The sequence below is a fragment of the Cricetulus griseus genome (assembly GCF_003668045.3).
Source record: "Cricetulus griseus strain 17A/GY chromosome 1 unlocalized genomic scaffold, alternate assembly CriGri-PICRH-1.0 chr1_0, whole genome shotgun sequence".
Classification (NCBI taxonomy): domain Eukaryota; kingdom Metazoa; phylum Chordata; class Mammalia; order Rodentia; family Cricetidae; genus Cricetulus; species Cricetulus griseus.
Window position 1 is genome coordinate 256,503,201 of NW_023276806.1, and position 23,435 is coordinate 256,526,635.

General features: G+C 48.5%; 1 protein-coding gene across 31 annotated transcripts in view; it reads left to right on the top strand.

Annotated features, from left to right (window-relative positions):
* The first annotated feature begins 4,167 nt into the window (after positions 1–4,167).
* The window catches only part of Trerf1 (transcriptional regulating factor 1), a 217,429-nt gene continuing 198,161 nt past the window's right edge, over positions 4,168–23,435 (top strand). For 15 of the 31 annotated variants that reach the window (XM_027389131.2, XM_035451630.1, XM_027389135.2 and 12 more), the window contains exons 1-2: positions 4,926–5,080; positions 5,509–5,593. The gene's annotated coding sequence lies outside the window, so the exon portion shown is untranslated. The other 16 variants (XM_027389134.2, XM_027389126.2, XM_035451625.1 and 13 more) reach the window with 11 other exon arrangements.

The following is a 23,435-nucleotide window of genomic DNA, read 5'->3' on the forward strand; positions in this document are numbered from 1 at the left end:
GCTGTTGATTTAAATCTGGTACCATGTCAATGAATTGGGCCTGTTCAAAAGGAGGAGGAGGAGGAGGAAGAGGAAGAGAAATAATCACATTTAAAACAGTCTTACCATAGCTGGGCAGTGGTGGCACGCTTTAATCCCAGCACTCGGGAGGCAGAGGCAGGCGGATCTCTGTGAGTTCAAGACCAGCCTGGTCTACAAGAGCAAGTTCCAGGATAGGCTCCAAAGCTACACAGAGAAACTCTGCCTCAAAAAACAAAAACAAAAACAAAGAAAACAAAAAACAAAACCCAGAAAGTCTTTCTTTAAAATTTTTAAAAATCTTTTTTAAAAAATAATTTATTTAATTTTATTTTATGTACATTGGCATCAGAGCCCCTGGACCTGGAATTACAGACAGTTGTGAGCTGCCTTGTGGGTGCTGGGAACTGAACCTCTATCCTCTGGAAGAGCAGCCAGCTCTCTTAACCGCTAAGCCATCTCTCTAGCCCAGAAAGTCTTACCATGGGGTAAGTGCCAAGAATTGACAATCAAAATCTAACAGCTTTGTCAGGAACTTACATATTTTGTTCAGTGGTTGCTGGGCTTCAGTTTCTAGGGACAGCTGTGAACAGGGGTTAGGATGCCTTTTAGTTTGATTCAGTTAAAAAGATCTGAGATAGTATTTTAATGTCAGTCACCCCCTCTCTGACTCTCTCTCTCTTTTCGTTTTGTTTTTGGAGACAGGGTTTCTCTGTATTGCTTTGGAGGTTGTCCTGGACCTCGCTCTGTAGACCAGGCTGGTCTCCAAACTCACAGAGATTCCACTGCCTCTGCCTCCCGAGTGCTGGAATTAAAGGCATGCACCACCAACCCCCAGCTCTCTTTTCATTTTTAAAATAATTTTATGCATATGGGTGTTTTGCCTCCATGTATGTCTGTGTACCACACATATGCAATGCTATGGAGACCAGAGGATGTCAGATCCCTGGGACTAGAGTTACTGATGGTCGTGTACCACCATATGGTTGCAGGGAATTGAACCTAGATCCTCTGGAAGAGCAGCCAGTATTCTTAACCCATGAGCCATCTCTCTAACCCTTTGACTCTCATTTAAAAAAATTTGTATCAAAGTGTGGTGGCGCATGCCCTTAATCCCAGCACTTGGGAGTCAGAGGCAGGTGGATCTCTGTGAGTTCTAGGCCAGCCCTGGCTACATAGAGAGTTTCAGGATAGCTAGGCTTACATAGTGAGATTCTGTCATTAATCAAGCAACCAACTAACCACAGATTGAGTGTATATTAGAATACAGACTGTAGGGGATTGAGTATCTCACTCTGTAGGTTGCCTTTAAGAGTCTATTTATTGATCAAATCCTGGTGAGATGGCTCAGTGAGTGAAGGTGCCTCTTACCAAGCCTGATGACCTGAGTTCCATCCCTGGACCCCACTTGGTGGAAGATGAGAACCAATTGCTGACGAGTTGTCCTTTGACCTCCATGTTCTAACCAGACACATATAAAATAGATAAAATTGTAAAAAAAAAAAAAAAAAAAAAGAGTTCATTTCATTGATTGACTGTGGTCTTTCTATTATCTATGTCTTTATTATTTTCCAATCATTTAGGACAAAGATAATTTTGTTTAAATAATTTCAGATTCTGGGAATAAAATTTTCCAGTGTTTGGTGTGTGTGTGTGTGTGTGACCAGACTCCATTAAAAACAAACAAGAACTTGTTGCACTGTTTTAGGGCTTGTAAATATTAACTCCTCTAAGCCTCACCATGTCAATTTATTGTAGGTGCCACCATTCCAAAGAGAGGTTGCTCAAAGTCTGCTGGGCTAACTATTTAGCAATACTGCCTCTTTGCTCCGGGTGAACCTGGTGGGCTAAGTAAGCATGGTGTTGGGAAGGTGGCTGTGTAGTAGCAAGAAGCAAATCTCCAGCCTTCTGCAGCCTGTGGTCTAGGAGCCCCAGCAAACCTGGGTTGTAAATGTCTGTATGTGACCTGGGGCCAGTTAATTTAGTCTGCTGCCAGGGACTCCTTATCTGTTCGGGTGTCTTATCTGCCCCAGGGAGGGGCTTTTGTTTTAGAGACCTTCCCTCTCCTGTTGGTGTATGGGCATGTGTGCTCCGGTTTGGAGGCAAGGGAGCTCAGGTTTGCAGGTACTGCTTTCTTCAAGGTCTCTTGAAGAAACCAAGAGTTCAGAAGATTTAATCCAAGCCAACTCCCTCAGGGGACATCAGGCTCCCGGCAGTGGTAGTTCTCAAACTTAGCAAAGGGCTTTCTTTCCTTAGGACTAGTTCCGTCTCAGCCAGGCTGCCAGAGGGTCTAGAGAAAGACCCGCCAACCCCGGGGAGTTAGAGATGAAGGTGTAACTTCTGTAAGGCTTCTTGGAGATAGGGACGGTGGTCTGAAACATTGACTGTCCAACAAGGTCTAGAAAAATCGGGTAGGTGAATGCCTAGGAAGCCCCCACTCTGGAATAAAGCAATGACAAGGCTTATGACGGAAGGGAGAGAGGGCTGCAGAGGCACAATCTCCCTCTCCCCCGGGGGAGGGGTTGCTTCGGAACCTGCTCTATTCTGAGAGCAGCCGGGAGGGACTTGCAGGGTTTAAAGGGCAGTAAGTTAGGGTGTGGGACTCAAGGGCCGCAGTCCAGATGGGAGGAGGGGATTGAGAAAGTAGGGCTATGCCCCCTGCGACCCTGTTCTCTGTCCCCAGGTTTTCTTTGCTCGGTTGAAAGGATCAGATATGGACCAGAGGTTTACTGAGCTAAACAGACCCGAGCCCCTTCCTGTTTCTTTCAGGGGACCTCTCAGGCTCAGGTGTTTTAGAATTTACAGGATTAGATGAGAGGACTTCCCAGTGCTGAAGATGGAGAACCGTTACCCCTCCAAACACACCCACACACGCACGCGCATACACACCACCTCCGCAGCTTTTGGCAGCAGCCTCTTCAACCCATGACCTCATGCTTTAAGCTCCCATATAGTCTTTCTCCCGCCGTCCACACCCGGAGCCCGGGGTGGAGTGGATGGGGACAGTGGCTTATCTCGCGCCAGATTTGGGGAGAAAGGGGGCGGCACAACGGTCCACACTGCGGAGGGAAAGGATGGTGTAACTTTTCCTCGTGGGGGGAGAAAGAGAGAGAGAGAGAGAAAGAGAGAGAGGGGGGAGGAGACTCGTTGTCCTGGGGATCCTCGGAGACCGACACCCAGATATCCGCGCGAGGTGGCTGGTTTAGTTGAACTATCTTTGGTACACATTTCCTCAGACCAGAAGAGAAGCAGGGAGATGGCTGAAGATGCCGGGATGTTGGGCTAGGGTCGTGGCACCTGGCCTGATCTGCCGCCCCGGGACCAGGTCTTGTTCGGGTCCATGCCCCTCTCCGAGACCAGCGACCCCCGAGGGAGGTTCGAACCCTTGGCTAGCCTGCCAGCCGGGGCCCTGCCCCCTTGCTCGCAGCTGCTCTCAGTTTGGGTGCAGCGGTTTTCCCCCGCAGAGCAGGAGGAGGAGACAAGCCCAAGGAGGGGGAGCGACTCCAGGGCTCGGGTTTCTGCAACCAATGCGGAGCAGCCCCGGGCGGCCCCCCGGCGGCGGGCCCTCCTCCCCGGCACCACGTTCCACAGTCATGGCGCACGGCGAGGGGCGGACGCAGGGCCGCACCCGCGCCCCCTCCTCTCTTCCCTCCCTCCTGCCCGCCTCTCTCCTAGGCAACATCCCTCCCAGGCCCGGTGGAGATGGAGACCTCTCCCCGCCCCCATGGGGCCGAGGATGGAGGCGCGAGCTTCTCCAGAGCCCGCAGATCCCTTCCCGGGAGCACCCCCAGGCCTCACAGAGACCCGGATGCGGTGGTGGTGGTGGTGGTGGTGGTGGTGGTGAGGGTTCGAGGTACAACCCTTCCTGCAGCCCGCCTGGACCTTGGCGTCTTTGCAAATCCTTAAATAAACAACAACAAAAATCTCCCAACCCGAGTCGTTAGATTTGCAACGCGCCTTTTACAATAACCGAGACGAGAGACGCAGGAAGCAATCCTGCAAGCGGTCCGGGGTGGGAAGGCGGCAGCTTCGCGGCCACCAAGCTGCTCTCTCACCCCTCCCACCCCACGGGGGCCTCGATTCCCCCACCCCCTCCCCGGATCTGAGACTCTGCTGCACTCGGGGACTGACAGGTCCTCGGCTCGTGGTCCCCTCGTCTTGCGTCCAGAGACTCGCCAGCTTACAAAAGGTGCAAGCTCACGCATACACAACGCAGAGCGCGTAAAAAAAAAAAAAGAAAAAAAAAAGTGGGCCGAGCACCGGCCAGGGGAAGGCTGCGAACAATGCACCCGGCGCCCGCGCCTGCCGGAGCGCGGCGCCCCGGGGACAGGGCGGCGGCGGGGGCGCGGCGGCGGAGAACCCGCGCGCTGGACACCTTACTTCCTGCTTCCCCGCCCGCCGCCAGCCCCAGCTCTGCGGAGGGATATCTTTCCCCTCCTCTGTCCCTCTCCCTCCCTTTACCCGCCTGTCTGCCCCCCTCTTTTTGACCCCCCCCACTCCACCCCGCCTTTCTCCTTTTGCAAGAAAATAATTTGACAGTCGATTTGCTGACAGGGGAGGAATTTGCATCCTGGATTTAAAAAAAAAAAAAGGCCGAGAGGAGCTTAGGAACGGTTGCTAGGGGTGGGTAATGGGTGAAAGGGGGTGGGTTGGGGTGCTGGGGAGCGGATCCCGAGGGCTCGGGGAGGGGGCCGTGCAAAAAGGTAAGACCAGGTTAGCGCCGCTCGGCCCTGAGTGGGCTGCGGCCGGGGGAGGGGCGAGAGATACATATGTATTTCTGTCTCCCCAGCACACCCCCTTCCCTCTAAGCGATGGCTGAGAGGCGGTGCATGCAGATGGGGAGTAAGTTTCCTGGAGGGGAGGAGGGTGGATGCACGCGCGCAGCCGGGCGCTGCAAATCTCCACCCGGGAGGGAGAGAGTGGCTGGATGCGGAGAGTTTGGAGTTGGAGGGCAGGGAAGGGAGCAGGGCCTGGGGGCGGGGGGAACGAGGGGTGCTGGTGATGCTGTATCAGGGAGTAAGTTTCCAAGAACGAGAGAGCCTGCACGCTTGCTTGCGAGCTAGTAAGTTTCTGGCTGGGGAGGGCGCGTGGGGAGGAGAAGGGGGGGTGTGCATGTATATAGGAGGGGGAGGGGGAGGGGGGGAGCAGATTTCCTGCGGGGAGGCTGAATGCATATGGAGAGGAGATTTCCTGGAGGGAGGGTTGAGGCGTAGACCGGACCGAGTAAGTTTCTTGCTGTGGTGGTGACTGGAGGTGGTGAGTTGGTGCTTTGGAAAACCTTGAGCTTCCCATCCGGGACTCGGGGGGAGGGGGGCGTGCTGTGGGAAGGAGGGGCGAGGGGCTAGGTCCCCTGCTTGGGGAGAGGGGCTTGCATCTGGGGAGTATGTTTCCTGGCGGAGCGATATTTGTTTACAGGCTGAGGGCAGTACTGTAAATGAGTAGCTGCGAGAAGGCGGCTGACATAAATTAATATTGAAATTACTCCATCAGCTCGGCTCGTCCCCCATCTCACCCCCCAAGTGGAGATTGGTCGTCTGGTCGGATTGCCCCGGCACTTGTTGCCGAAACAGCCAAGGTAGGCGAGAAGCTTATTAAGTTTCATTTAAAAAATTTAGTTGGGGCGGGGGATGCTCCGTAAGAAGATGGGGGTGGGGTGCGGAGGGAAGCCTGCGGGGGACAGAGAAAGACAAGTCTCCCGCGGCCTTTTTACTTTCAGTACGTTAGCAGGGCCTTTTCCCTGCTTGTCTTCTTCCCGGTTCCCTCTCCCGGCTCACAGCATCCCAGCAAAGGGGGAGGGGTGAGGTGGGCGGTGTAACTGGCAAACCCCAGCTTAAAGGGTGACGGTAGTGGGTTTGAAATTGAAGGTTGGTATATTATAAAGCCTTCATTCTTCCAGCCAAGAAACCGCAGGACCCTAGGGATGTGTCTTTTGGGGTTTTTGACATGATGCATATGTGTATATATGTGCGTCTGCGGGCTCTGTGGGGGCAGGGTAGTCCCCAGAAGTAAGTGTGGCCACCCAGGTGGGAGAAGTGGGTAAGAAGGCAAACTTGCCCCCTCCCTCCCCAACTTCAGTTTGGGAGTCTGTGAAGTTACTGCCGTGAAGAAGCAGAAATTACACACTGAACCACCGTTTCGCTAACGGAGGCAGGCAGCCTCTGGCCAGCGCTGGCCTGGAGCATGTGTGTCTGCCATCCTTGGCTTCCCTGTGCCTTCCATTGGACGGTTAGATCAGCTTGCTGTCAAACTTTCCCCAGACAAATGTTGCTTTGGCAAGTGAAAGGTTGTGTTGTAGTGAGTGCTTGCTCTTTCGTGGCCTTGGACTGTCTTGTGAAATGTGTGGAAGCCATACTTAGGAATGACCAGTCCAGGCATGGCCTGGTTGAAGCAGTTTTGCTGGTCTTTTCCTCAGGCAATAGAGGTGATTTTTTTTTTTTTTTTTTTTTTTTTAAGAAAGGAGATTAGGTGGTCCCGGTTGTCGTCAATCTTCTGCACCATGGGTACTTTTCCTGTAGGAGTCCTGTGTGGAAGTGTGTTCTCTGGTCCGCTTAGGACAAGATGCAGGAGATCCAGCACTTAGCTAGTTAAAGCAGCTGTCTTTGCCTTCTCTTGCTTGCCTTCTTGGCGCTGAGCCTATTGGTTCCTGCAGATACTTTTTCTTCCATGGGTGCTGGTGCTGGGAGTTGAACTTGGCCAGGATCATTTGAGAAGGGAGTGGGGTGGTCTGGCCAGGAACTGGTTAGGGGGTTAAGGTATAACCAACCACACTGGGGTTAACTAAAGTCAGTTAAGCCTTTCCTAGTTATGCAAACAGATTTTGATCCTAGCAGGGAAAAAATGGGTTAAAAAACAAACCCCCCTCTCCATGTGTTTTTTTTTTTTTTTCTTTCCTCAGTCCTGAAGTGACTTCAGGACTGAGGGTTGATATTTGGCAGTTTGAGAGTTGAGTTAGCTAGAAACATTAGTGTTCCCAACTAGGCATTAGCTAAACAAATTAGCTGTTATCTTTAACCCGGTGAGCCTGATTGGTATATGTGCTGGGAGAGTAAATAAGAAGAATTCCTCATGTGTGTTTATTCCAGGGTGGAATTATTTATGTGTCTAACCTGGAAGCCAAGAGCAGTCATTCAGGTCCTTTTTCTTTTCTTTTTTTTTTTTTTTTCTTTTTAACGTTTATAGAATTTATTTTATTGTCTTGCTTTGGCCATTAATCAAGTCATAGTAGCACCCACCTCCATTCAACTGAGAATGTTCTCCTGGTAATAAAGGTTTGAAGGTCCAAGAATCATAATTCATTCTCTTTAAAATATTGTGATAAGTGTTGGGATTTGGTTTACAGGAATTGGTACCCGGAGTGACACACCCCTTTGGGCCCCGCCCTTTTAGGCATGTCCATTTTTGCCAACTGATTGTTTAGAAGGCAGCTTGGCAGAGAGAAAGAGACAGAGAGAGACAGAGAGAGACAGACAGACACACACACACACACACACACACAGAGCGCCTTTGCCTTACATTATAAGCATGGAGAAGATTAATTTTGCAGGTTCCAGGGTGAATATGGGTCTTTTCACAGCTTGGTAAGCAGGCATCCACATGGCAGGCATGTGTTAATATCAGAGAGTGTTTCCACGAGCTTGCTGTGAAAACAGTCACTCTGTGAGCAGTGCAGAAAGCTCTCTGTTAACTGGCTTGGGCCTGTGGTTTTTGTCGAGTTCAGAGTTTAAATTATAGAGGGGACAGGGCGTTGTGCTTTGTGCTGCACATATAAATGTGTGGGCATGAAAACAAAGCTTATTTAGAATTTATTTTCCTTCCTTGAGGGATAGTTTGATCGTAAGAACACAAAAGTGCTGGCTTTTCTCGGGGTGTGTGAGTGTCTAGAAGAATGCTCCATGAAGTTGATGGGGCAAGAAGTGCTAAAACTGCCTTGCATTTAGGAGTTGGTTCAAATTTGTGGGCATTTGTAAAGTGACTGAACTTCCAAGGTGGCTGGATGCTCAGGGCAGAGGCAAAGGTCTCTGAAGAGAAAAATGGATAGGGTATCAATTTCTAGCTGTTTCTGCATTTGGGGTTATTATTAATAGTTTTAAAAGGCTAGATCTTTGGGTTCCGGCTTTAAACTTATCTTATGTGGAGTGAGGACCCAGAGAGCTCTTGACAGTGTCTTCCTGGGCCAACGGCCAAATTGCTTCATGGACTCGGGGCGAGTTGATTAACTTCTGTTTTTTGTCTTCTCATGGAGAAATGGATTTGTACGTTGGCATTCCACAAAAGCCCTTAAGCAGCTGGTAACTGTGCCATCACATGCAAGCCATCACTTAGGAGGGTCTGCCACTGCTGTAGATTCGTTCGTTCGTTCATTTGTTTGTTCGCTTTACATATTTGTTTTTGAAATTACTTTAAATCGTGCATGTGCATGAGGCTGCATGTGAGGGTGTGTTCCTGAGTGTGGATGCCTGCAGAGGCCGCAGGTGTCCGGTCCCATGGAGCTGGAGTTACAGGCAGCAGTGAACCTCCTGTTGTGGTATGCCAGAATCAAACTCAGGTCCTCTGGAAGAGCAGTAGGTACCCTTAAGTGCTGAGCCACCTCTGCAAACCTGTTGTAGATATATTTTTAAAAAATCCTAATTATGTGTGCTAATGGAGAGGGAGCTTGTACTTTCAGGCACCCAAAATAATTTCAGTTCATCAGAGAAGTTCCCTCTCCAGCCAGCTGGCTGCATGATCTAATGCTTAGTCAAGCTTAGGTTAATTAAGCTGTTGTTCCCAGGTAGCAGGTAGCTTCGGGGAGAAGAAGGGGACCCAAAAGCCAGTGTGGCCTTGCCCACTTAACTGTGGAGAAGTCATGTGTGGGATATTGCGATTTGTCTGGGCAGTGATAAGGTGCTTAGCAAGATGTTAGGTCATTTCGAGGTGCTTTATGCCACATGGGCATTTTGGGAGAAAGTTCTTGTTGTTATTGACTTTGGATACTCACACACACACACACACACACACACACACACACACACACACACACACACACAGATCCAGACAGGTGCGCTAGACTCCAGGCTGCATAAAATGTTGTTCTGTCCCAAGGGTGGTGGACCTCTGCTCATTTCTGAACTCAGAAAACTGTGTGGCTGAACAGGGAAGAGGCCTACAATCTCCATGAATCTTGTGGGCTAACTGTAATTTTAGATTTTCATATTGGAAGGGAACTGATGATACTAAAATGTAGTTGAGATTTTTTTCTTCTAGGAAAGGGACTAAAAACAGCCAGATTGCAGTTACTGGCATGCTTTTTAAGGTGGTGTGTGTGTGTGTGTGTGTGTGTGTGTGTGTGTGTGTGTGTGTGTGTCTGTCTGTGTGTCTGTGTGTACAAGATCAAACCAGAGGTCAATGTTATTTATGTGTCTTCCTCAGTTGCTTTGTCCCCTTATTTACTTATTTAACCTTATTTATTTGTGTCTTTGTGAACTACTGCTTGTGTGTGGAGGTCAGAGGACAACTTGTGGGAGTAGGTTCTCTGCTTCCATTCTGTGGTTTCTGGGGATCAAACTTGGATTGTCAGGCTTGGTGTCAGGTGTCCTTACCTAGTCAGGCCTCTCTCTGGTCCTCTTCACTTTAATTTTTGAAACAGAATTTCTCACTGAATCTGGAGCTTATTCACTCAGTGGCCAGCTGGTGAGCTCCAGAGTCTTCCTGTGTTGTTCTCCCTTGTGCTGGGTTTACAGCACCCACCATCATGTTTCATTTTTTCCTTTTATTAGGTAGGTGCCGGAGCTGAGCTCGTGTCCTCACGATTGTGCAGCAGCAGTCACTTGACCCACCAAGCCAACCCCCTAGCCCTGCGTTTTAATAGATAGTCAAGTCTTTTTTTGGTTTTTCAAGACAGGGTTTCTCTGTGTAGCTTTGGAGCCTATCCTGGCACTCGCTCTGGAGACCAGGCTGTCCTCGAACTCACAGAGATTCGCCTGCCTCTGCCTCCCAAGCGCTGGGATTAAAGGCGTGTGCCACCAATGTCCGGGCTAGTCCAGTTTTTATGTGTGAGTTGCTCCATGTCTCTCTCTTTTGAGTTAAAGGACAGACACAACCACCAAAAACCCACATGATGCTTTCTAAGAAATTCAAATTCCCAGAGTAACTTCTTACAGTAATTTGGACCAAGGAAATGAATATTTGGGTTTGTTTGTTTGTTTCCCCATAGAGGACAATAAACTAGGAGTAGTGTAGGCACACTAGGCTGCTGACACCGAAAACTTTTTTTTTTTTTTTTTGAGACAGGGTTTCTCTGTAGCTTTGGAGCCTGTTCTGGAACTCGCTCTTTAGACCAGGTTGGCCTCGAACTCACAGAGATCCACCTGCCTCTGCCTCCAGAGCGCTGGGATTAAAGGCATGCACTATCAACACCACGCCACTGAAAACATTTTTAAGGGAAGAAGAGAAGAAAAAACCTTTGGGTCTAAATGGTTGTGAAAAATTTTAGGTTCATGTAATAGTGGTAACATTTATTATTATTATTGTTTCTGCCTTAAGAAGCCCTGGTTTTCTTTATGCATTTAGCAGTTACTTATTTATTTTTTTTAAAAGGTCTATTTGTTTTTATGTCCATGAGCATGTACATCTAGGTATCTTGTGCATGCTTGGTGCCCTCATTGGAAGGCACAGAAGAGGGCATTGGATCCCCTGGAACTGGAGTTATGGGTGGTTGTGAGTTACCATGTGGGTGCTGGAATTGAACTTGGGTCCTCTGCAAGAGCAACCAGAGCTCTTAACTGCTGGCCCGTTGTTCCAGCCCCAGTTAACTGGGAATCTTGGTGATTACAAGATATGATTCTCTCTCTGCCCACACCCCTTCACACCCTGACTGTCTGGGATAGGTGGATGCTACAAACTGTGATAAATGCGCTGGTGAAGTAGTGGCCTGGACAGAGGCCTAACGCAGCTTCCTTCAGGAGTGGATGGGAGGAGACAAGGAGGCCAGGCCGAGGAAAGTCTGTGTGGGACAACTTTAGATTTGCAGGAAGTTAGGAGAGGTCGTAGATAAGGGGGAGAAAAAAAAGGCAGGTTGGGATGGCCATTCAGAACCCTGTGGTTTGGATTTCTGCCTCCTATTTTTAGTGTGAAATCTAAATAAAGCTTTGCACATGCTGGACAGGTGCTGTACCATTGAGCGACATCACCAGGCCTTCTTCTCCTTTTAACCATTGTTAAACAGATTTAGTGTGTGTGTGTGTGTGTGTGTGTGTGTGTGTGTGCCGGAGTGAGGGGGGAGAGAGACAGAGGGAGAGAGAAAGGGAGAGAGTCCGTTTGTCTGTGTATACTGTGATTGGTTTGTCCATCTGTCTGGACTGTCTGTGACTGGTCTTGAACTCACTGCCCAGCCCAGGCTGGGCTTTGATCTTTGATCTTTGATCTTCTTGCCTTAGCCTCTGAACAGCTGGGTTTAGAAGGGTTATAGCCCTGGACCCTGCTTAAATATTTGGATTTTGTTTTTCAAATTACACCAAAAAATTTTTTTTTGTGTGTATATATGTTTCTTTCCTTCCATGATTTAGGTCTAGAGAATTGAACTCAGGTTGTTGGGCTTGTCTGCAATCGATTTTTCACGATGAGCCATCTTGCCTGCCCAAAGATTTGAATTTCTTTTGCGATGTACTGTAGGGAAGTGTTACACCCTAACTCACAGTTAAGGGAGGCTGGCATTTCAAGGGAATTGGAGACTGGTTGTTGTGAAGGTGGGGACCACGGTAAAGAGTCAGTTGGAGTAGGTGGAATGAGGAGGTGTGTGTGGGCCAGAAGCTGGAGGTGGAGCAGGCTGAGGAGCAGTTTGGCTTTGGTAGGGTTGACGGGATGTGGGGTAACTCTGGTTTCTGGTTTGTGCACTTGGATAGATGGTGTCCTGTTTGCTAAAATGAGGAAGACTGGGAAGTGAGGTACACAATTTGGGTATTTCCAGTTGAGCACCAGTAAGTTGGAGGTGACTGACAGACTCCAAGCGGGGTGCTAAGTCCATAGTCTGCTCCTGAGTGTCAAAGGAGTTGAGCAGCCAGGTAAGAAATAAAAGATCCCAGAGCCATAGCTGGTGGCTGAATTCTGGAGATTGGCCAAGATGCCTGGAGAGGATGAATGGGTTGTATGGAGTGTGTGTGTGTGTGTGTGTGTGTGTGTGTGTGTGTGTGTGTGTGTGTGAGTGAGTGTGTGAGATGCTCATGAAGGGCCAGTGAGATAGTTGAGAGGGACCACGTTGTGGAATGAGAGAATTGAACTGACTCCCTAGAGTTGTCTTTGACCTCTACACATATATCCCAGGGTTGAGGAAAAAAAAAATGTAAACAATTTTCATGCTTATGAAGTTGGTAAGTCCAGAAAGGACACCATTGGATTTGACAACTGCAGCCAATTGGTGACTTTGGGAAGTCAGGTTTGATGGCTCTGGAGTGGAGTAGGAGCAAATTGGAGAGGACTGGGCGGGAAGGGGCGGCTTCAAACGGCATATACAGTCTTGGCCAGATTTGTTCGTAATGGAGAAGGGCAGAAAGATGGACTGGGGGCTGAGAACTCTGTGCATGAAAGAAGTTGCTGTTGAGTGTTTGCTTCTGCTTTGAAAGGAACGGTGTATTTGTGTGCTGGGGGAAGGCCCATGCCGTGGAGATGGCTGTCTAAAGAAATGATGGGGTCAACTGACAGAAGTTGTCCAGCAAGTCTGGGGGTGGGGATCTGGTTTCTGCAGGTGGAAGTGATGTCTCCTCCATCCTATACCCAAGGTACAGCCCACCAGAGTGAAGGTAAGGGTGGGCAGGCGGGAGCTCTGTGAGGGCTATGATGTTCTCTCTGCTTCATTTTCCTGTACCCCAGGCTGAGCTGCGCTGTCCTTGTGAAGGGTCCAGGCTCAGGACCAGATACTCCAAGGGTTAAAACTGCATCAGAAATTCCACTGCATTTTCTGATCATTTGTCTGCATTTCTGGGCAGCACAGAGGGAAGGACAGGTTACTTTTGCTTAAGGAAGTCTTCAGTTAATTCTTTTGGTCCTATCATTTGATTTACTTGCCAAGTATGACAAGGAAAAGACTTCTGTGATTTTTTTTTCAGTCCTGTTGAAGAGGTGAGGCATTGTGTTACGTGTTTTGAGTTCAAAAACAAAAACAAACAAACAAAAACCCATACTGAACATTTGGTAAAGTGCTTGCGTGGCTGGCATGAAGCCCTGAGTTCAATTCTTTACCACTGCATCCACCTGGTTTGGTGGTACACACGCCTCAGACGCTAGCCAGGGGGAGGACCTGAAGTCTAAGCTTATTTTCTTCTGCCTAAGGAGTTCTGGGTATCTCAACACCACAGGCTGTGCATCTGTGATGGCCTCTGACCGAGGGTCTGTGTGGCAGGGGTGTGTGAGGAGGGACTGTTGTGCTTCTAGCTGTCTCGAATATCTTAATGGGAGGTTGACACCACCTGTCTCCTCCCCTCCTGCAGTTGTGTTGGGTGGAATCAGACAGCGTATGGCAAGTATAGACTTTGAGAGGCTTCACGTCCAGATTGCAGTGGGGTGGCCTGTTTTACATCCGTCATCTCTTCAGACATGAAACGTGAAGGAAGCTCTGTCCTTAGTCCCCAAAGATGCTCTCCGAGTCTCCTCCTACTCCTTCTCCCTTCTTGAAGCCACTTTCGGTTTGGGTTTTGTTCATCCTCTTGGTTGAGACTGCTCTTGTGGCCCAAGGTCTGGCATTAGAAATGCTGGCTGAGAAATGCCAGCCAAGACAGGTTCAAACTCAGATTCTGTAGGCAGAATGTGATAAGACTGTCTATCCAACTTTGGGGAGTCCCTTTTGAGGGCCTTACCCTGCCTGGGGAGTGGAGGGGGGATGACTAGGGGCAGGTGGGATGTTGGGGGGGAGGGGAGGGAGAGGGAGAAGGGATTGACATGTGAAGCAAGCTTGTTCCTAATTTTAACTAAAAAAAAAAAAAAAAAAAAAAAAAAAGAATAGTCCAAAGGCAGAGACAGGATGATCTATGGCAACAATTCATCCAAGAAAAAAAAAAAAAAGAATGTCTACCCAAAGGAAAATCAATTTGTTCCTCAAAGTCATGTGCTGGGGAACCTTGAAGGCTACCCAAGAAGGTTGGTTGTAGGCACTCTCTTTCTCTCTCTCTCTCTCTCTCTCTCTCTCTCTCTCTCTATATATATATATATATATATATGTATTTACAGTTATTTATTTAGTATGTGTATGTGTGTATGTAGTATGTGTATGTATGTGTGCATGTGTGACAACTTGGGGCTTGGTTGGTTCTCTTCTCCCACCATGTGGGTCCCAAGGATAGAATAAAATTCACTCAAGTCCTTCAGCTTGGCAGCAGGCTCCCACACCTGCTGAGCGCTCTAAGCCTTAGCAGTCTGTATTCAGTAATGTCAGTCCCACAAAGTTAGCTCTAGCATAAACAAGTCTTCAGCCTCACTTCGTATATTGGGAAGTCATTTCCAGTTTTAAAATCCATTCTGTGTATGTGAAATACTAAGTGGAATTCTGGTGTCAACCTTAGAGGGTGAGGCTCAAATTATTTATCTTAAAATTATTTTCATGATGAAAATTTTAACCACACCCAAAAGAAGATAGGCTGGCATAATGAACTCCTTTGACCTCACTGCCTCGAATTGCCAGTGAGATTTCATCACACTGTGGATAAAGCGGCTTCTTGTATGTGGGAAATGCTGAAGCGACTTCCTGTGTCTATATGGGAAATGCTGAAGTGACTTCCTGTATCTATGTGGGGAATGCTGAAATCACTTCCTCTGTCTATGTTGGAAATGCTGAAGTGACTTCCTTTGTCTATGTGGGAAATGCTGAAGCGACTTCATGTATCTATGTGGGGAATGCTGAAGTGACTTCCTCTATGTGGGAAATGATGAATTGATTTCCTATATCTATGTGGGAAATGCTGAAGTGACTTCCTGTATCTATGTGGGGAATGCTGAAATGACTTCCTCTCTCTATATGGGAAATGCTGAAGCGACTTCCTGTGTCTATATGGGAAATGCTGAAGTGACTTCCTGTATCTATGTGGGGAATGCTGAAATCACTTCCTCTGTCTATGTTGGAAATGCTGAAGTGACTTCCTGTGTCTATATGGGAAATGCTGAAGTGACTTCCTGTACCTATGTGGGAAATGCTGAAGCGACTTCGTGTATCTATGTGGGGAATGCTGAAGTGACTTCCTCTATGTGGGAAATGATGAATTGATTTCCTATATCTATGTGGGAAATGCTGAAGTGACTTCCTGTATCTATGTGGGAAATGCATGTTGTTTGAAACAATAGGACATTGATAACAGTTTGAAGTTTCTGGAGAGAGGGAAATACTTGATGATCAAGAACTGGCTCACAAGGAAGTGAACGCCACACTGACATGGCGTCCATTTAGAACTTTGCAGTTCTGAATGTTCTTTTGGCGACAGCCAGACATGTTGATTCATACTTCAGCAGCTGACTGAGGCAGGAGGATAGTATTGAGTTTGAGGCTAGTGTGGGCTACATAGTGTGAGCCTATCTCAAAAAGTCCAAACCAAATCAAATGAAAATAAAACAAAGTCAAAATATCCCCATACAGCATCAATAGACAGCAGAGGAAAATGAGACATAAGAAATAAAACTGAGGGCTGGTGAGAGGGCTTAGTGGATAAAGGTGCTTGCTGCTAAGCCTGATGGCCTGAGTTCCTTGGGACACACGTGGTGGAAGGAGAAAACAGACTCCAGCTAATTGACTTATCTCCGGGACACCTGCATGTACAATACATAAGTTAAAGAAGAAAGAAAAGAAAAAGAAGGGGAATGAAAAAGTTTTAAAAAATTGGTGGCCAGTGAGACGGCCCGGTGGATATGGTGCCTGCCTCCAAGCCTGAAATTCAGTTCCTGGAGCCCACTTGGTGGAAGGAGAGACTCCTGCAATTTGCCCCGTGACCCCTACATGCACACTTTGCCCTTCCTCAAACAAAACAAAACAAAACCCCAAAACAACAACAAACCCAAACTTTCTTTAAATGAAGAAATTGAATGCTGAACATGACAGAGCATGCCTGTGATCCCAGCACTTACTCAGTAGGGCGAGGAAGGGAGAGGATCCCGGTGAGTTCCAGACTAGTTAGACTACATAGTAAATTCTTGACCAGCCAAGGCTACATTGTGGGAACTCATCTCTAAAACAGAACAAAAAAAGAGTACTTAGTTAGTGGGACAGTATTATGTGTTCAGTCCACTGCACTGGAACTGGAAAAGAGAAAGGGAGGAGGGAGGGAGGGAGGGAGGGAGGGAGGGAGGGAGGGAGGGAGGGGAAAAGGAAGGAAGAGTGAATGAGATGAATGTGTAGCTGGCAACCAATGCTTGTTTTGATGTCAGGACTTGTATGACCTGTGCATTTGATGTCTCTCATAGTCAGAGCTGTGTGGTACTCAGTAAGAATGTGGTATAGACACAGGCACAGGGTCACAGAAGCTGAGAAGCTGTTGTGGGTGTTAGGAGTTAGCCCTCAGGTGACCCTAGTCCTCCAAAGATTTAAGCAGGTTGGAACATCACATTTTTATTTCCTTTTTCATGTGTATGGGGGTTTGTCATGTGTATGTCTGAGGACCACATGCATGCAGTGTCCCTTGGAGGGCAGAGAGGGTGTTGGGTCCTCTGGAACCAGAGTTAGAGATAATTGTGTGTGCCATGTGGGTGCTGGGACTTGAACCCAGGTCCTCTGCAAGATTACCATTGCACTTAACCACTGAGCCACCCTTCCAGCCCTGAATGTTGCATTTTGAAAACTTAGATCGCCTGCTTTAGCAGTTATTCTGGAACGCATGGCTGTTTGGTTTCTTTCCATTAAGGCCAAAACTTGACTTTGACAATGTGGCAGCTACACATTCATTGGGGGGCCAGGTCAGGCCAGTGACCCTTCACTCCCAGCCTCTGTGGCCTCAGGTCTTTGGGTCTGACCTTGAGACATAACAGGGCCCTGGACAGTGGTTGTGTCTTTGTCATAGCATAGCCCCATCAAGGACTCTTTTTGGTCTTTGGGGAATAGTATCCAATCTAATCCCTTTGGAAAGTTTTTTTTTTTTTTTCCCCTTCCTTTTTTTTTTAGAAAGGGAAAAAGATAAGAGTTAATATCCAAGGATAATTGTGTGTAACTTCAGGGCTCCCCTAAGGTTCATAACCGTAGGAGGTGCAACATACCCTTCAAACAAAGCCGGAGGTTCAGAGCTCTTGGTCAGCTTGTCTTTGTGGTTGGAACTGGGTGACTACTTGGTTAATCATGAGAAAGAACCTGGGGACCCCACGACTTTGGATTGTTTTAGTTCCTTTATCAGCCACTATAGGATCCGATAATCTCTCATAAATACTGTTTCTGTTGTCTGAATGGCCCTGTGTGCTTTACCTGGTTTTGGGCAAGGCTGTGGGGTGGCCTGGAGGCCAAGGTCCTGGGGCCCCTGCTGTACTTGGCTTGCAGGATTTGGTCACACTGGTTTGAATTTACCCCTTCTAGACTGGGAGTTTTTTTGGGGTGCAGAACTGGGTCACCTCTCGGCTCTGTGCCCCCAGCTGCTAGCACAGAGCTTGACGTTGATTCCCGCTGTATACATGCTTATATAAGAATCAGATTCCCCCCTCCCCCCCCCTTTTTTTTATAAGATCTCTGGTTTCTTCCATTTGGTTCTTGATGTGAGGAGAAACCCAGGCCTCTGTGCTCCCAGGATCAGCATTTTCAGCCTTTGAGGGAGACTAGACCAGAGCAGTGGTCCCTTTCCCTTGCCTTGCAGTGTGGCCTTGCAGCATGGCTTAAGTTGAGCCCTTGAATGCAAATACCATCCCTTCCCCCATCCCTTTTGATAAGTGACATTTTGTTAAATCAGTTATTCAAGGCCTTATCTATATTTCTGTCTGTGCTGGCTTGGTCAAAATAGGAAAGAGAGAATATTAGATTTCTTTACCTGCCCCCCCCTCCTTCCCCTTTGAGCAACCCCGCCTAAGCTTTCTGATAGGGGAGGGGCGTTGTGTCCTTGAAACAGCAAATGCTTCCTGCAGAAAAATGTGGAGGGCTTGGACTTACAGCGAAGGGTGCTTTTTAGCAGCTGTGATTTTTCCATTTTTCTCCCCCCACTTTCCTCTCTGTTTTGATTAGTGGAACTCATTGTGCTGTGGGGTGGGGATTGTCTGGAGGGAGGAGGGGTGCCCAGGGGGCAGCATTTCCGGGGAGAGCTCAGAGTTTGGGAGGGGCAAGCGAGGGAAGAGGTTTATTGAAAATATATGTCTACTTCGGCAATGATAAAGCAGCAAGCATGTAAAAATGCAACAGGGAAATCTTTATTGCGGCAATGTAGGCAGGGCTTCTCTTTCTCATTAGCAGAGCCCAGCCCACGTGGAGGAGGGGGCGGCTGAGCTGCCTTGAGAGTTGGGGTATTCAATAATAGCAGAAACTCAAGGGGATTCTCTCCACCTCCCCTTCGAACCCCTCCAGCTGCCTCCGCCTTTTCTTTTTCAGATTGCTTTGTAACCTTTTGGAAGCTGCTGGTTGGGGTTTCATTGCTTCCTTACTCACCCCTGCCACCCCAAAATGCAGTGGGGATCGTGTAATTTTGAAGTTAAAGAGAATTAAAATTAATACTCTCTTGGGAAGGAGAGGAGCATTTTGGCGGTACCTTGTGAGTAAGAGGTTGGATTTTGTCCCTTGCATTCCAGAGAACAGGAGGACAGCCGGTCTAGGGGTTTAGGAATTTGCATAGTCCTTGAGATGTCAGAATAAGGGGGTTCAGGTCACTTTAATACAGGAGTGCTCACTGAATATTGGGCCTTGTGCCGATAGCACAGCCATTTATATATACCCTTACTGTTATAAAAGGCTAATGAGATGCTCACCTTCTTCCCCTTGGGGAAACTGAGGCACAGCTCACTGCAGTAGCTTGTCTACAGACAAGCGCATGTTAAGTTGTGGAGTTCCTTCCCAAGCCCTGGACTGGAGCCACTGGATCCTGGGAGTCACTTGTTCTGAGCTGACCCATAAGATTCTAAGAATTGAGTGGAATATCTGGAAATACCCCTGGAGTTGTCTGCTGAGAGCTACAGAGAGCTGGCGATGCGTAGGAAAGTCATTCTGGAGATTCAAGTGAGGGTCTCAGATCGGTGTTAGAAAGAAGCTAATCTGTGCTCTCTCCTATCTCTGCTTGTTCAACTGTTTATCCAATTGTTACCGTGCACCGATTGTACCCATGGCTGGAACCATCTGGATGCATCTGAGGAGCTCAGGGTGAAGTGGAGGATTGTGGTGGGCACAGAAACACGCTACTAGTTACACCCGCCTGGAACGGAGTCGGTAGGAGAAATTGTGTAGAGCAGCCATGGACACCATTGCAGACGTGGTGGCGAGTGGGGCTGTGTGGAGTCAGCGGGGGCTTGCTGCATGGACATGGAGAAGGCCAGGGCAGGTTACATGGTGGCTGTGGGAGTCTGCATCGACCTGACCTTGGGGAATACCCTGTGCAACTTCAAGATTTATCTGTTCATCTTAGTCTTTTCATACCTCTCTAGCAAAAGCACCCTACGCCCACTAGCTCAAACACTTACTTCTCTTAGTTCCAGGGTAGGGAGGCCAAGATCAATGTGTAGGCAGATTCCGTGTCTGGTAATACCTACCTTGTGGTCATGGATATCTGTCTTCTCTCTGGCTTCGTTCATGGTGGAATGGAGGCTAGGCAGCTTTTCCGAAGTTCTTTTGTAAAAAAAAAAAAAAGAGATCTTATTCTAATGACCTGATCCCCCTCTCTCCCACCAGAAGGCTCAACCTCCCAATGCCATCACATTGAAGGCTAACATGTCAACCTATGAATTTGGGGGACATAAGCGTTCATTCCATCTTTACTTTCCATTACCTGCATTTTACTGCCCTGTGGCTGTGCTGTCTAACCTGGCAGCCCTAGCTCTGCATGGCTATTCGTGTCTAAATCCATTAAAAGTTGAATAAAGTTAAAAATCCAGTCCTCCAGGTCCACCAGCCACAGGTCAAGTGTGATGGATGGGCCTGGTGGCTATCCTGTCAGACAGCAGAGGGACAGAACATGGTCATACTTGCACAGAGTGTTTGGCTGTGGTGGGACTTAAAAACTTCCACTGCCTGGAGGGCTTCTTTCCCTGTGTGCCTGTTTCATGCTCACTTATTCCAGACTCCCTCCCTGAAGGCCGGCGGGCTTCCTCTGCCTGTCTAGACCACTTCATGGGTCCCTGTCTACTATGGGCCTCTCTGCTTCGTAAGAACACAGGCTCTGTCTTATCATTGTGTTCCAGAACTCAACTTGGGTCCTGGTGCAAAAGAACTCTCAATGCCAAGAGGCATGGGGCCTGGAGAAGTGGTGTAGTAGTTAAGAGCATCTACTGCTCTTGCAGAGGACCTGAGTTTGTTTCCTGGCACCCACACTGGATGACATCTGGGCATATACTGTCAGGTGTACACATACACAATAAAATAAAGTAAATCTTTTTTAAAAGGTGAGGATTGGGCAAGGAGGCCCTGGGGCTCTGTTAGGACGTTGGTCTTAGCCTTGTAGACCATATGGGAGTTACCAAAGGAGTTAGGAGGGAGTGTGGGGGAGCCGAGTCAGATGCATGTGTTTAGAAAATGCGCTCCTGAGAGGCCTGTTGTGATGAGTGTGTGAGATAGTGAGTGTACAGAGAGGACAGGGCTCTTTTCACTCACACTTTGTGTGCTTGTGGTGCCGGGGATTGAACCCAGGGCCTTCTACACGCCAGATGAGTGTCCCACCCGTAAGCTGTATCTCCAGCCTGGCTCACATTTTGGAGGTTCAAGCTCATGACTGATTGGCCCTGCCACTCTTTGGACCTATGGTAAGAACACATAGCAGGGTAGATGTGGAACAAAGCCACTCACTTCAAGGCTGGAGGCAAAAGAGAACCCTGCCCTTCCCCTGCATGTTCCCAGAGACTGCCAGGGTTTCTCTGTGCAACAGCTCTGGCTGTCCTGGAATTCACTCCATAGACCAGGCTGGCCTCGAACTCACAGAGGAGATCCTTCTGCCTCTGCCTCCTAAGTGTTCGGACTAAAGGTGTGCCCCACCACCGCTCTGCACCAGGCCCCACCTCTTAAGATACCCCTTTAATCAGTGCCACTCTGGGGAGCAAGTCTTTAATGACAGCCCCAACTGGAACTCTAGCAGGAGCTGAGCCTGCAGGCCAGTAGATGGGCAAGAGCTCAGGCCTGTGGCCACAGTAGGGGAGTGGGCATCTGAAGGTGGCCTGGCCTCTGCCACTCTTCTAAGAGGTACTGCTGACAGGGAACTCCTCTCCCTCTGTGTCTCTCACCTCCCACCCCCAGGCTCCGTGGGCGGGAGGCCTATGGCTCCCTAGGGAGCCATAGGCCTGTCCCCTATGGCTCCTTCTATGCTCAGTTCACCCCTGCTCCCCTGTAGGTGTGCCTCACAGACTGAACCCCATGATGGAGTGTGAGCAGCAGGGAAGGCAGTGTTGGGCATCCAGCCATCCCCTCTTCAATCTTACTGGGTCCTTCCAGAGGACACTTTCAGGGACTTGAATTTAAAAGCTTGTACACAATGCTGAGAGGGATTCAGAGTAAGAGACCCATCTAGGAGGCTCTTGGAAGCAGTTAAGGGGAACCAGGATGCCAGAACATCGAGGTGGAATTGGCACAAGAGGGTCCTTTACTTTTTCAGAAAGACAGGGGAGCATGCTTGGCCATATCAACCTCACTTTGAGTGTTTGGGGACAGGGCTCATTTGAGAATGTAAGAGCCACTTGTGAGTTCACCATCCATGTTTGACCTCTGAGCATTTCCATGAGGGTGACAGCATTGTTCTACCCATTGCACAGATGGGAAAATGGGGACACAAAGGAGTTAAGATTGCTCCAGATCTCGTGGCTGGTAAACAGCAGGGCAGAGATTCGAATCCAGAAACCCAGACTTGGTGACTGTAAACGCAGGTTCTTTCCCCCTTCATTACTGCACCTCCCACTAGCCTGTAAGTCAGAGTGGCCTCAGTTTTGTTCAACAATATAAATACTGGAATATGGTAGGTGGGGCCACACTGGCCACAAGAGTATTCTTGGGTACCCTGGTGCCTTATTTTCCTTATCCTCAGATTTCCTGACTGACTCCTTCATTACTTGTTTGTTTGGGAACAGGTTCTCCTGCAGTCCAGGCTGGCCTAGAACTTGCCCTGTGGATAAAGAAAGACCTTGAACTTCTGGTCTCCCCCTGCACCTCCCCAGTGCTAGGATTACGGACGTGTGCCACCACAGCCGTGCATGTGGAAGTGGGGGTCAATCCCAGGGCCTTGTGAATGTTAGGCAAGCACTCCACCCCCCTTCTCCGCCCCTCCCCCCAGCTTCTGAAAGGGTTATTTTGAGAATAAGATGAGATAAAAGATGCAAAAATGCTTTGGGAATTCTAAAGAACTTTTCTCCTCTGCATAAAGATTTTCTGCAGTCACAAGGCTCCATGAGTGTGAACGCTCAGGGCTGGCCCTGGGCTGCAGGCACCATGCATTAACTTCTTGGAGGCCTTTGAATCTGACCATGCTCTTGGGTCTGTCCTGTTGGTCTGTATCGATTTGGGGAATCTTTGTCTAGGTTGGAAGTGGGAAGACCTCCAGCAGGAACTTAAGGGCCTATGTGACTGGGGAAAGTCACTACATCTTTGTAAACTTCTGTTTCCCTGAAATGGTCACATCCTCTCTGCTGGGCTAGTGGACAGGTTAGCTGATGAAATCAGCATTGTGCAAGCCAGACGGTGAAGTGGCCTTGAGAACTGAAATTCTTGGATAATTCTGGATTAAGCTCCAGGTCCATCTTTCTCTTCTGCCCAGAATGTTGTAATTAAGATTAATTATATAATGACTTTTTACTTCTTTTCATGGTCATCCTCCCCTTCTTCCACCAGATTTCTTTGTGAAGCCATGGCTGTCCTGGAATCCTGGAACTTGCTGTGTAGACCAGGCTGGCCTCCAACTCAGAGATCCACCTGCCACTGCCTCCAGAATGCTGGGATGAAAGACGTGCGTCATCTCTGTCTTATCTCTTTATTGATTATTTTAATTAAGATACAAAGGCTGCTGGGGTGTTGGTAGAGGGAATGCTTTTAATCCCAGCACTCAGGAGGCAGATGGATTTCTGTGAGTTCGAGGCCAGCCTGGTCTACAGAGAGAGAGAGAGAGACAGAGACAGAGAGACAGAGACAGAGAGACAGAGACAGAGACAAACAGAGAGACACACAGAGAGAGGCAGAGAGAGACAGAGAGATACACAGAGAGAGAGACAGAGACAGAGACAGACTGAGAGAGACAGAGAGACACACACACAGAGAGACAGACACACACACACACACACCACACACACACACACACACACACACACAGAGAGAGAGAGAGAGA